The sequence below is a fragment of the Bos indicus genome, chromosome 1 (genome assembly GCF_029378745.1).
Source record: "Bos indicus isolate NIAB-ARS_2022 breed Sahiwal x Tharparkar chromosome 1, NIAB-ARS_B.indTharparkar_mat_pri_1.0, whole genome shotgun sequence".
NCBI lineage: Eukaryota > Metazoa > Chordata > Mammalia > Artiodactyla > Bovidae > Bos > Bos indicus.
In genome coordinates this window covers 121,412,187-121,427,894 of record NC_091760.1, presented here as the reverse complement: position 1 = coordinate 121,427,894, position 15,708 = coordinate 121,412,187, and positions in this window count along the sequence as shown.

Genomic DNA, 15,708 nt, shown 5'->3' with positions numbered 1-15,708 from the left:
TATTTTGACCAGGGTAATTTGTTGTTTCTTATAATGCTTCAGAACAAACTGATGCCTAGTTTTCAAAAGGATGTTAGTTTTAAAAGCACAAAAGTCCTTCAATACACTCATCATTCAGTTCAGTTCAGTTGCTTAGTCGTGTCCAACTCTTTACGACCCCATGAATCGCAGCACACCAGGACTCCCTGCCCATCACCAACTCTTGGAGTCTACCCAAACTCATGTCCATCGAGTCCGTGGTGCCATCCAGCCATCTCATCCTCTGTCGTCCCCTTCTCCTCCTGCCCCCAATCCCTCCCACCATCAGAGTCTTTTCCAATGAGTCAACTCTTCGCATGAGGTGGCCAAAGTATTGGAGTTTCAGCTTCAGCATCAGTCCCTCCAATGAACACCCAGGACAGGTCTCCTTTAGGATGGACTGGTTGGATCTCCTTGCAGTCCAAGGGACTCTCAAGAGTCTTCTCCAACACCACAATTCAAAAGCATCAATTCTTCGGTGCTCAGCTTTCTTCACAGTCCAACTCTCACATCCATACATGACCACTGGAAAAACCATAGCCTTGACTAGACGGACCTTTGTTGGCAAAGTAATGTCTCTGCTTTTGAATATGCTATCTAGGTTGGTCATAACTTTCCTTGCAAGGAGTAAGCTTCTTTTAATTTCATGGCTGCAATCACCATCTGCAGTGATTTGGGAGCCCAAAAAAATAAAGTCTGACACTGTTTCCACTGTTTCCCCATCTATTTGCCATGAAGTGATGGGACCAGATGCCATGATCTTAGTTTTCTGAATGTTAAGCTTTAAGCCAACTTTTTCACTCTCCTCTTTCACTTTCATCAAGAGGCTCTTTAGTGCCTCTTCACTTTCTGCCATAAGGGTGGTGTCATTTGCATATCTGAGGTTACTGATATTTCTCCTGGCAATCTTGATTCCAGCTTGTGCTTCTTCCAGCCCAGCGTTTCTCATGATGTACTCTGCATATAAGTTAAATAAGCAGGGTGACAATATACAGCCTTGACGTACTCATTATTAATTCTTCCCAAAAAAGTGACTTGAATATATCAAAGAGGAACATCAGATTCCTCTAATTATAGTATTTATTATTAAGCAAATTTATCATTGTCCTTACATATAATAGAACCCAGCAACTACAAAAAGAGAGATCATAGAATTCTAGATAAATATGAACTAGGAAAACACAATAAAGTCTGCCTTTTAAACTTATTCATTTACTGCTGAGAGATGAGGATCAGAGATGTACCTGTCTGTTTGTGGCAGGATGAATCTGAAATATGTGGTTTCTGTTTGCAACTCATCACCTACTCCTATTAGACATCCCTTGGCCTCCTTGGTATTATTTAGAAAAATAATAAATAATCTGATAAATAATAAATAATCTGAAACTGCAAGGAGATCCAGCCAGTCCATCCTAAAGGAGATCAGTCCTGGGTGTTCATTGGAAAGACTGATGTTGAAGCTGAAACTCCAATACTTTGGCCACCTGATGCGAAGAGCTGACTCATTGGAAAAGACCCTGATGCTGGGAAAGATTGAGGGCAGGAGGAGAAGGGGACGACAGAGGATGAGATGGCTGGATGGCATCACCGACTCGATGGACATGGGTTTGGGTGGACTCCAGGAGTTGGTGATGGACAGGGAGGCCTGGCGTGCTGCAGTTCATGGGGTCACAAAGAGTCAGACACGACTCAGCGACTGAACTGAACTGATGTGTATTCTATTTGCAACTCATCACCTACCCCTATTAGACATCCCTTGGCCTCCTTGGCATTATTTAGTAAAATAATAAACTCCCCAAATTCACTCAAGGATCCAAATTGTGAAAACTATTTTATTGATCAGACCATCCAATGAAATGATATCAGTTCAGTTCAGTTCAGTCGCTCAGTCGTGTCCGATTCTTTGCGACCCCATGAATTGCAGCACACCAGGCCTCCCTGTCCCTCACCAACTCCCGGAGTTCACTCAGACTCACGTCCATCGAGTCAGTGATGCCATCCAGCCATCTCATCCTCTGTCATCCCCTTCTCCTCCTGCCCCTAATCCCTCCCAGCATCAGAGTCTTTTCCAATGAGTCAACTCTTCGCAGGAGGTGGCCAAAGTACTGGAGTTTCAGCTTTAGCATCATTCCTTCCAAAGAAATCCCAGGGCTGATCTCCTTCAGAATGGACTGGTTGGATCTCCTTGCAGTCCAAGGGACTCTCAAGAGTCTTTTCCAACACCACAGTCCAAAATGAAATGTATATTAAATGTATATGAAATGGTATACCTAATAATAAAAACTTTCTAATGTGCATACTAATTTTTTAAAAGAAATAAAAATCATAAATAAAATACACATGCTAAATTTAAGGACCACTTCCTCAAATCTTCTCTGGACCAATACTGTTCCCTCCAAATTCTGGGGACAGAATCCTTCAAACGTGCCATGACAACTTTTCACCTACATTTTATGGGTACAGTGGGTAAAGAGATAGTATGCCAAAGAAATTTACAGCTCTGGAGGCTCAGCCAGCCAACATGGCCTGAATCTGCCTCACCTATATTAGAATCATTTTACAAACTCTCTTTAAAACCCTGAATCCAGCAAATTTCACATATCTTTTAACTTTGCTGCTGCTGCTGCTAAGTCGCTTCAGTCGTGTCCGACTGTGCGACCCCATAGACGGCAGCCCACCAGGCTTCCCGTCCCTGGGATTCTCCAGGCAAGAACACTGGAGTGGGTTGCCATTTCCTTTTCCAATGCATGAAAGTGAAAAGTGAAAGTGAAGTTGCTCAGTCGTGTCTGACTCTAGTGACCTCATGGACTGCAGCCTACCAGGCTCCTCCATCCATGGGATTTTCCAGGCAAAAGTACTGGAATGGAGTGCCATTGCCTTCTCCGATCTCTTAACTTTACATAATTCTTTTCTCTGTTCACCTTGCTCTGGCTGAAGGGTCAAAAATGTAATGAAGGCGATAAGAATTATAGTATTCCCCCATCATCCATTGCTTAGACAGTAAAGAATCTGCCTGCAATGCAGAAGATCTGGGTTCCATCCCTGGGTCAGCAATATCCCCTGGAAAAAAACTCACTCCAATATTCTTGCCTGGAAAATCTCATGGACATAGGAGCCTGGTGGGCTACAGTCCATGGAGTCTCAAAGAGTCAGACATGACTGAGCAACTAATGCTTTTCCAGTCATCCAAGGTTTTGCTTTTCTTGGTTTCATTAACCTGAGGTCAACCACAGTCCAAAAATATTAAATGGAAATTTTCAGAAATAAACAATTCGTAAGTTTTAAAATACAAGCTCTTCTGAGTACTGTGATGAAATCTCTCATTCTTCAGCTTCATCCTGCTTGGAACAGTAGTCATCCTTTGTCCAGCAAATCATACCCCTTAGGCACTTACTAGCCATCTCCATGATCAGATCGACTGTCATGGTACAACAATACTTGTGTTTATGACACCAAAGCACGAGAGTAGTGATGCTGGCAGTTCAGATATGCCAAGGAGAATGCCAAAGTGATCTTCTTTTAGTGAAAAGGTAAAAGTTCTCGACTTAATGAGGAAAGAAAAAAAAATTCATATTATAAGATTACTAAGATCTACAGTAACTTTTATTATGCTGCATTATTATAATTATTCTGTTTTATAATTAGTTATTGTTAACTCTCTGACTGTGCCTAATTTATTAATGAAACTTTATCATAGGTGTGTGTGTATAGGAAAATCATAATATATATATGGTTTGGTACTATAATGGTGTCAGGCATCCATTGGGGGTCTTGGAATATATCCCCTGTGAATAAGGAGGGTTTACTGTAATACTATTATCCATAAAAGCAACAAACAAATGTAAGGAAAGGAAAGAAAATGGACAGAAAAGGAAAGAAAAAAGGTGAAGCAAGGCTATTGAAGAAAATAACTTTGTAAAAACAAGTATCCCCACGCAACTCCTTCCAAGGAAAAGTAAATTTTCCCCAACTATAGTGACCACTCAGTCTCCCGATTCTTGCCTCTCATACACCAGTCAAGCCACTACAATCTAGCTTCTACTCCATTATTCTACTTAAGCTGTTACACCAGAGTCATCGATAGTCTCCTAGTTGCTAAGTCCAATGGACTCTTTTAAATGTTTTCTTTCTTGGTCTTGCTCCAGTGCTGGACTACTTTATCTTAAAATACTCATCCCTTGCCTAATACCACTGGCTGCCTTTGCCCAACCATTCTAAACAACCCTTTTTTTTATGATATGAGAACATTCTAATAATACATTGCTAAATAGAAATAACCTGAGTATATAGAACTTTAGTTATGTAAATATAGATACATATCACATCACTAAAAACTCTAAAAAACATCAAATGTGATTATTTTCTCTAAGTAAAGAATAATATGAGCAATTCGATTTTTTTCCTTATCTTTCAAGATTCAGCACACAACCAGATAAAGGTCATTTTTATATGTACATGGAGGAACAATTTAAATACATGTAGAGATAGAGAAATGTCTCTTTACACAGATCTTTATTTTGTACATGCCAAAAGTAACATGACCTTTCCAAATGTTTTGGATAGTACCATATTTAGATATTTATATTTATAAAATATATGCAAAATATATGCAAAAGAATGTTAATAGCAATATTATATGTAATAACCCCAATTTGGAAACTAAAATATCTATCAAGAGTAGAATATATAAATAAGTTGTGATATACGCAGTGAATAGAATACTACACAACAATGAAAATGAACAAACTGCAGTCATGTAACAAATGGAAAAAAATCTCAGAAACAAAATGTTGAGTGAAAACACTGTATACATATATACTGTAGATTTCATCTAATATGAAATTAGGAACCTGGAAAAACTAATACGTGGTGTCAGGACAGGCTGTCACTGGGGAGCATGACAATGAAAGAAGACACAGCAGTGCTTCTGGTTATTGATGGCATATTCTATTTTTTATTAGAATCTTGTTCTCATGGGTATGTTAACAAATTTTAAAAAGTCTAGTTTCACAGCTGTAATTTGTGTATTTTTTTCCGTATTTGTGTTATATTTCAATAAAAGTTCTCAATAATTCAACTAAGAGCAATTGCCATTTTTTAGTGAGGAAGTATCACCACTGTATTTCTACATGAATCATGATTTTCCCTTCAAAGATGTCTGGACCATGGTACAATCACTATGAAAACAGTCATGAGGTTCCTTAGAAAACTAAAAATACAGTTTCCATATGATCCAGTAATCCCACATCCGAGCATATATCCAGATAAGATAAAAACTCTAATTTTAAAAGATACATGCATTCTAATGTTCATAGCAGCACTATTGACAATAGCCAAGACATGGAAGCAATCTAAGTGTCCATTGACAGATGAATGGATAAAGAAGATGTGGTACATATATACAATGGAATATTACTCAGCCATACAAAGAACAAACCAACTCCATAAGTCAATCAAAAAAGGACAAGTATATGATATTGTTTATATGTGGAATCTAAAAGAAGGTTACAAAGGAACTTATCTACATGACAAAAATAGAGTTACAAATGTAGAAAACAAATGTATGGTTCCCAGGGGATAAGAAGTAGGGGAGGGATAGATTGGGATTGACATATACACACTCTTATATATAAAATAGATAACTAATAAAGACCTACTGTATACTACAGGGAACTCTATTCAGTATTCTATTGGCCTAAATGGGAAAAGAATCTAAAAAAGAGTGGATATATGTATATGTATGTGTGTGTTAGTCGCTCAGTCATGTCCAACTCTTTGCAACCCCATGGACTATAGCCTACCAGCCTCCTCTGTCCATGAAATTCTCCAGGCAAGAATACTGTGTTGCTATTTCCTTCTCTAGGGGATATTCCCAACCCAGGGATCAAACCCAATTCTCCTGCATTGCAGGCAGATGCTTTACCATCTGAGCTACTAGGGAAGCCCATATATATATATAACAGATTCATTTTGCTGAACACTTGAAACTAACACAACATTGTAAATCAACTATACACCAATAAAATTTTGTTAATTAAAAAATATATATTTGGTATACATATACAATGGTATGGGCTTCCCCTGTGGCTCAGTGGTAAAGAATCTTCCTGTAAGGCAGGACCACAGGAGACACAGGTTCAATTCCTGGATCAGGAAGATCCCCTGGAGGAGGAAATGGCAACCCACTCCAGAATTCTTGCCTGGAAAATTCCATGGACAGTGGGACCTGGTGGGCTACAGTCCATGGGGTCACAGAGTTGGACCCGACTGATGTGACTTAGCACATACAATGGTATATTATTTATCCATTAAAAAAATGAAATATTACCATTGCAGCAACATGGATGGACCTAGAGATTATCGTACTAAGTGAAGCAAGTCAGACAGAGAAAGACAAATATTATATGTATGTACATATATATGTATATATCTCATATATGTGGAATCTTGAACACAAATCAACTTATTTACAAAACAGAAATAGACTCATGGACATAGAAAACAAACTTATAGTTACCAAAAGGGAAAGGAGAGGGGAAGGGATAAATTAGGAGTATGGATTAATGGATCCACTACTATATATAAAACAGATAACCAATAAGGACTTACTGTATAGCACAGGGAACAATATTTAGTGTTTATAATAATCCAGAAGGAAAAGAATCTGAAGCTGTACACCTGAAATTAACACAAATTATAAATCAACTATAGTTAGTAAAAAATAAATAGATAAATAAAAATAAATGTCTGGACCATATTAAATGTCATCATACCTCCTTTAGAAAATAGTGAAAAGAAGAAGATGAAATCCAAAAAAACATGATAAAATCAATTTTGCAGCAGGCTTAAGACTTAACTCTTTGGAATTACTTTCCCGTGTGGGCATGTTAGAATCTGACTTCAACACCTGAAAATTTTCTTTGTTCTATTATCTAATCTAACATTAATACACAGAAAACAGAAAAAAAAAAAAAAACAACACTTTTATTAATCAAATTAGGTCAGGGCAACAAGGGAGGCCAGAATCAGAGTGTAATTAAAGAGTAAGTGAAACTCATGGACGATCTAGTCAGAGGATCACCTATTTCAATCAATCCTGACTTATCCCTTTAGTAACTGTGATTTTAGAGGAGTCACTTCACCCTTTTCAGTCTTGGTGCCCTCACCTGTAACAGAATATTGAGTGAACTTTCTTAGAAAACAAAAGGAAAAAACGACTTTGGGAATAAGAAATGTATCTCAAAATAAAAATAGAATATTTTAAGTGTGCTTCACTTAAGTTAATAATGCTGCAATATAATCAAACATCTGTGTTTTATAGAAAACTACTTTGAGACCATATTTGCACAACTTGCTTTTGTATTATGTTATCCACATATGTATGAGTCCGTATACACACACACATATATATATGTCTGCTTGCTTTATGAGTCTACATCCTTTCACATATTAAATGGAGAAACTTTGAGAGTGTCATTTATTCCTTTCTGACATTTTATTTGTGAAAACAGAGAATGTTAATTAGCAAATTTTTAGCTCCTGTTGATAAAATGATAGCTTACTGAGTCTAGACATTTTAGAAGGAACTCCCAATGTTCAATGAAATGTTCAAAGATGGAATTCTCATTAACCTTGAACATCCTCCAGATGCTCCTTTGATAATATTAACTACCTTAAAAACCATGTGGTTTCAGCCCATTGACCCATACAATACATGGCGTGAATGCACATGTGAAACTTGAAATCAAAGTTTGAGAAAGGTGGGTTGTCTAACCTCTACAGACTCAATATTTTTGTTAGCCCTCATTGAATAAAGTTCACAATGTGTTTTTTTTTTTTCCTTTAGTTACTTATCCAGATGGAATCATGTGTTCTATGCTGTCTTTAAATTTAAGGGCAGCAGAAGCATCCACATAACAGACATCTAAAACCTCACATAAAGAGTTTATGAAGCATTTTTGTTTCCAACAACGATCTTAACTAAAATATTGCTAAGAATTTTAAGCTCTAAAGGTAGAATTATAATAGCAATCTATTCTGAACTTTTACATTTTAAGGTGCAAAAAATCAATGGGAGCTCCTTGAATACAGGAATTTTTTGTGTTTTGTTCCCTTTCTTATCTGCAATCCCCAGTACAATGCTTGGCACACAGAGGAGCTCATAACTATTCAATGAATGAATGAGTGAGTGGATACAATTTCCTCACTAGTGAAGAAGGAAATTAATCTACATTGCTCAACATGGATTTCCCCACCAGATAACTCTAGGAAAGTTTGACTATTATAGACTTTATGTCTTTTCCTTTTAGTAATTTCCTTTCCTGTATTTCCTTCAGTAACTTCTAATATTTATCATTTGAAATAACTTTCAGACATTTATTCTACCAAGTGCCTTCTTATAAAATGCAATGCTCAGAACTAAGTTCAGTAACACAGAGGTGGTTTAATCAGACAGCTATGGTGATTCTATTTCTTTTCTTATTCCAGACACTGTATTTTTAACTTTTAATAAAATAAATCTTGAAATTATACGTCTTGGTCTTGGTCTTGGTCATGAAAGGATTACAGTGTTAGTATATGTTAAAACTGAAGTCAACTAAATTTCTTGGACCAGATCTCACCAATATAAAAATACACCAATGATTTTATTAGGACCCAAATCCAAGTTTTACATTGATCTTTATGATTTTAAAGACTCAATCATATTATTTCCAACTATTAAAGTCTTTTACATATTATCAGTGGTCAAGATATTAACCATCATTGTGGAGAAGTACCAGAAATGCCTTCGTGTATGGTCCTTCTGTATAGCTGAATTATACTTGTTCAAAGCCGTTTGTCCTCTTAGAGACAAAGCAAGGTTTGGCAGTCCCTAAAACAGCAGGAATTCTACATCCCTAAACACTTTTCACTGAGTTTAGCTAGCACTTCAGGTTCAGGACAGGGTGTCTGCACAGTGATTGTCAAGATCACACAGCAGTGCAAAAGAGAAAAAACTGAAACAGGGAAAGGGCAACATTCAAAAGGTCCTACCTGCTGGCACTGAAGCTAGAAAGAGTTATACTCACAAATGCTCAGCATTCTGCTAGCAATTCCTTGCCCCTGTGGTCTTCTCTCTTCATGCTTGCCTTCCTACAATCTCAGAAATAACGGAGCATGGGCCATATTCCAGTGCATGACCACTGATTCTTCCTTATTGAAATAAGTCTTCCTAATTTAAAGAATCAGTGAAATCCTATGAAGAATCAGCGAAATCCTATGAATTCCTAACTAGAAGTTCCCAAATACCTTTCGAAACATAAAACTCACTATACACTTCTTATCTTTCTACATATACATTTAACATTTGATTTGTAACCTCTGTATTATAGACTGCATGTACATGTTCTGTTTTTTTTTTTTTTTGATGTATTTATATTTTTTCTGCTTTCTTTGAAACAATGAGTGTTTTGAGGAGAAAATGTACATCTCAATGATACCAGAAAGTAGTAACTTAATGCATTGTGATGATGACAATGTTGGTGCTGGCAAGTATGAAATATGCTCACCAAAATTTTCAACAAGCAATATTTCAAGAAAAGTATCATATATAGAGGTATTATTTGGAGTGTTAACTTAAATTTCTCAAAAAATGAGAAAGCTTACTTTTACTTTTTAAATCATTCAACATGTATGTATTAAGCATTAGTTTAGGCACTAAAGATACAGGTTACCAAAGGGGAAATGTGGGGGGCAGGGATTAATTAGGAGTTTGGAGTTAACAGGTACACACTACTGTGTATAAAATAGATAATCAACAAGGACCTACTGTATAGCATAGGGAACGCAAAGCAATATTCTATGATAACCTATATGAGAAAAGCAACTGAAAAAGAATGGATATATGGATGTGTATAACTGAATCACTTTGCTGAATACCCACAATAACACTGTAAATCAACTATACCCCAATAGAAATAAAAATTAAATTTAAAAGAAGTAACACTGTATCAGGTCTAAGTGTAGTTCTTATCTCTCCTGGCAGCTTCTGCTTTCTTTCGCTTAGAGCCCTGGGCTGCCATGTAAGAAGTGTAGGCTCCTATGTTGGGAAGAGACACCGAGCATGCGAGGGAAGAAGCCATATTCACTGTCCTGTCTGCTGAAGCCTTCAGACAATTCCATATTAGTAGTTGTCTGACCGAGCAGCTGAACCGAGTTCACCCCAAAACCATAAAAAATAGTTAAAATGACTATTTTAAGCCACTAAGTTTTGGGGTGATTGGTTACAATGAATAACTGGAAGAGTACAGTATATTAAATAACAGAATCTTTTCAATCCTTATGTATTGGACTTTTCTAGGTTTAATTTTAGCTGAGTATTTCCTTTTCCAAAACTTCAAGAATTCCTTTTCTTTTGGTCTGTCCTTTGCTTGTTCTCTTGCTGCTTCTCTCTTCATTTTTAATGTTGTCATTCCTTGGAATTCCACACTACATAGCAGTGACTCCCAAGCACATATAGCCAGAACAAACCGTTTCCTGACCTCAAAATCCAAATAGTTAACCTCTATTTGGAATCACTTCTTGAAAGTTTCACATCTCAGGTAGGGAATGCATTAGTCTTTTTCTTTTATTATCCTCACTTTACTCCAAACTCCAGGCTCCTTATTCATAAATACAAAACTATCATTCATTTAGTTATTTAAGCAGAGAACTAGGTGTTATGCTTCAAACATGAGATTAGTTAAACTTTATCATTTGTGTCTCTTCGGTATCCCTGAAATTCACCTACTTCTTTCTGCATCCATATGCCTAATTAAAAGTTTCCTACTGTTTAGTCTTGGTTTAAAAGGCATTTCTTTCCTCTAATGCCTTCAGACTAGATTAGGTCTTGGCATGTACTTACATAGCACTGTGTAAATGTCTTTTTTTTTTTTTTTTTTTTGCACTTTGTACTTTTTATTTAGAGCCATATATACATATACATATACATATATATATACAGGAAAACTGCTGTACCAAAAAAAAAAAAAAAAGAATCTGTAAATGTCTTTTTGTAACATAGATTTCAATTGAAATTAACTCTTCCATATCTGTCTTCTCTAGTTCCTGGAACTGCAAGTTTCAGAAAGGAGGAACCATATATATCTGTTTAGTTCCATTTCCATTTGCATTGTAAGCACTCAAGGAATATTTGTTGGGTGAGTAAATAAACAATTGCCAAGAGAAACTATACATCTGTCCCAAAGCTCATCCTTTTGTTAACATGAACAACTAGGAGTAATAGGATATCAAAACCTAGAAGTAATCCTGGGTCCAGCCTCTGAATACCAATCTACAATCTAGTATTTTGTTTTATTAACACATAGAACAAATACATTTTTTTTTTCTGTTAGTGGTCAGGGTGCTATGCAAACCTTAAACAAAGTTCATTGATTTCCAAGTTTATCATGTGTTACTTTTCAATTTCTGTGTGTTTTTTTTTTTTTTTTACTGTGAATTGTTGACATTGTTGTAAAACTTTTCTTATATTTTGAATTTATCTTCCCAACTACATATAATTGGGCCTTTCCAGGTGAATCTGTAGGTAAAGAATCTGCCTGCAATGTGGGAGACCCAGTTTTGATCCCTGAATTGGGAAGATCCATGGGAAAAGTAAATGGCAACCCACTCCAGTATTCTTGCCTGGAGAATTCCACAGACAGAGAAACCTGGCAGGCTACAGTCCATGGGTCGCAAAGAGCCAGACACGACTGAGCGACTTCACTTCACTCATTTCACTCACTTCATACTTCATCACTAGAGAAGGAAATGGCAACCCACTCCAGTATTCTTGCCCGGAGAATCTCATGGACAGAGGGGCCTGGCTGGCCATGGTCCATGGTGTTGCAGAGAGTCGGACGCAACTGAAGTGACTAAGCACACACATAGGTTGGTCATAGCTTTCCTTCCAAAGAGCAAGGGTCTTTTAATTTCATGACTGCAGTCACCATCTGCAGTGATTTTGGAGCCAAAAAAATAAAGTCTGTCATTGTTTCCATTGTTTCCTCATCTATTTACCATGAATTGATGGGACCTGATACCATATCTTAGTTTTTTGAATATTGAGTTTTAAGCCAGCTTTTTCACTCTCCTGTTTCACTTTCATCAAGAGTGTCTTTAGTTCTTCTTCACTTTCTGCCATAAGGGTGGTGTCATCTGCGTACAAGAGGCTATTGATATTTCTCCCAGCAACCTTGATTCCAGCTTGTGCTTCACCCAGTCTGGCATTTTGCATGACGTACTTCGCATATAAGTTAAATAAGCAGGGTGACAATATACAGCCTTGACGTACTCCTTTCCCAATTTGGAACCAGTCTGTGCTTCCATGTCCAGTTCTAACTATTGCCCCTTGACCTGCATACAGATTTTTCAGGAGGAAGGTCAGGTGGTCTGGAACTCCTATCTCTCGAACAATTTTCCACATCTTGTTGTGATCCACATAGTTAAAGGCTTTGGCACAATCAGTAAAGCAGAAGTAGATATTTTTCTGGAACTCTCTTGCTTTTCCAATGATCCAACAGATGTTGGCAATTTGACCTCTGGTTCCTCTGTCTTTTCTAAATCCAGCTTGAACATATGGAAGTTCATAGTTCACGTACTGCTAAAGCCTGGCTTGGAAGAATTTGAGCATTACTTTGCTAGTGTGCGGGATGAGTGCAACTGTGTGGTAGTTTAAACATTCTTTGACATTGCCCTTCTTTAGGATTAGAATGAAAACTGACCTTTTCCAGTCCTGTGACCACTGCTGAATTTTCCAAATATGCTGGCTTATTGAGTGCAGCACTATCACAGCATCAACTTTCAGGATCTGAAATAGCTCAGCTGGAATTCCATCACCTCCACCAGCTTTGTTCACAGTGATGCTTCCTAAGGCCCACTTGACTTCGCATACAGGATGTCTGGGTCTAGGTGAGTGATCACACCATCATGATTATCTGGGTCGTGAAGATATTTTTTGTATAGATCTTCTGTGTATCCTTGCCACCTCTTCTTAATATCTCCTGCTTCTGTTAGATCCATATCATTTCTGTCCTTTATTGTGCCGATCTTTGCATGAAATGTTCCCTGGGTATCTCTAATTTTCTTGAAGAGATCTCTAGTCTTTCCCATTCTATTTTTTCCCTCTATTTCTTTGCATTGATCACTGAGGAAGGCTTTCTTATCTCTCCTTGCTATTCTCTGGAACTCTGCATTCAAATGGGTATATCTTTCCTTTTCTCCTTTGCCTTTCACTTCTCTTCTTTTTTCAGCTATTTGTAAGGTCTCCTCAGACAACTATTTTGCCTTTTTGCATTTCTTTTTCTTGGGGATGGTCTTGATCACTGCCTCCTGTACAATATCATGAATCTCCATCCATAGTTCTTCAGGCACTCTATCAGGTCTAATTCCTTGAATCTGTCACTTCTACTCTATAATAGTAAGGGCTTTGATTTAGGTCATACCTTAATTACCTAGTGGTTTTTCCTAGTTTCTTCAATTTAAGTCCAAATTTGGCAAGTGAATTCTTAACCACTGGACCACAGAGAAGTCCCACAACTCGCTTTATTTTCACCTCAGGAGTACTCTATCACAATAGAGTAGATTATCGGAGTAATCTATCACAGTCTTCAAAGTTAAACTCATCTGGCCCCCTCAGACCATCAAGCAAAAGAAACAGAGATGGTCCTCTTGGGCCTATAGTAGAATCCTTAAAGCCCTAAGGGCCTGATGGTCTACAGAGTTTCCAGAGCTTTTTCATGTTGCAGGGTCCATATACCTTCAAGGACAAATGTCAAAATCAGTCTAACTTATAGCTAATTCCATGCTTTAGCTATTTCTACATATGAATGTTTATGGCCCTGTACCCTTCTCATTCTCTAGTTATTAAAACCTAAGTAATAAATTCCTATATTCATGCAATTCAGGAATTCTACTGTCTTCTCCAAATTGTAAGCACTGGTGTGATGTGCTAAACTTCCATGGGTAAGCAAGGTATGGAGTCTCCTGGATGCCACATTCAGGACCTGTCCTGCTGAAAAGTGAGACTTGTGTGCTCTGTCATGGGTTCAGACACGTCTTTTCTTTGAATGCCTCCCTTCTGCATATACCAAGCTCTGGTATGGCTTTCCTATCCTTCCACCTTTTTATTACTCCAAGCCACTGACGTTCAGAATTTATTTTTGAATTGTTACATCAGAGTTCCATGTTGTCAAATGATGTATTTATGAACTGGAAGCTTTCAGTGTTTGCAAGTGAGGACAGTGGGAGTTTCTTGGCAAGGGTCAGCTGGGACTTCCCGGTGACGGGACAAAAACTTCATATCAGACATTAGTTCGTGTGTGTAACACGGGTCACACAGAGTCTTCTGTTCCATCAATGTCTTATTAAAACATAAAACTTGGAAAGAATGCTTTTCTAATACTTGAGATATTTTAGGATGGTGGAGAAAAGGTATATTACATTCTACATTATTCCATAAAACAAGTTCCCTGGGGAATAAGGGGAAAAATTAGAGAAGAAAGAATCTGTTACACTTTCTTATGCTGCCAGCTATTAAATCTAGAGAGAAAAGAGTTCTTCCTCCCTAATCCTGACAACCTGCAGAGGAATCTCTGCCCCAGATCCTGCATAAAACTTGTTATAAATTACATGTGAAAGACTCTTTCGTTGTTCAGGCCAACATAAGAATTTTTTTCTATCACATATCTAAAACAATTATTGTTTGTAAATATGGCCAAGAATATATGTGATGATAAACCCTTTTTACCATTTCAAAGCTCACAATATTAGTGTTTAATATTTTTCAGTACCTACTTTAAATATATATTTAGTAAATTTAAGATAAAACATCACAGATCAATTGAAAATATTTTATCACTAGGAATTTTAGTTATTCAATATATGAATATGCTTAAAAGTCAAATACTGAAACAACTTACAAACATATTCAAGTCACTTAAAAACCCAAGAAAAAATTGAGTAAGTGGGGATTGAGAGCAATGGGTGTCAGCCAACATGTTTCTAGTGGAAGCAGATTGTTTGGAGGAGAGAGGAGCCTCCTGTGTCCACTCCTGAGTGACTGTCTTGAACTGCATCTGGGAGTTCTTGTTTCTTTTTCTTCATGGTTTCTATCTCATTTCCTGCGTTTTTCCATTTCCTGATTTCAGCATCTATTTTCTTTGCTTTCATATGTTAGAAAGCCAATGGGATCTCTTTGTTTATAAAATATAAAGAGACCTGACAGCTTTTCTAGTCTATGGAAGTTAATTCTATTTTGAGAAGGTTATGAGAAAAAGAAAAAAAATTTCTTGAAATGTGCCTTTTAAACTCCAAGAATCATCAAAAGGGAAACTTGCTGAGGAAGAAAATTTAATATGGCTTTCCTTTTTAAAAGTTTTCTCACTTAAAATTATAGTATCTACACAGTATAGAATAAAAAATACTTTTCTAATGCATTATTGCTAGAAAACTATTTTAAATGTATTCATTATATTTTAAAAGAAAATGAATAATGTAAATATATTCTGTAAAACAGGATTTTAGTTATATTAATTTCAAGGGTAGAAATATTAATATTATCTTCTATTTTCCTATAACCTGAATTATAGACTTAGCTGATGATTTTAATACAATGCTAATATTGTAAATCAGTATATACTTAATGATTTTTAAATATACCTGAAGGACATAAAT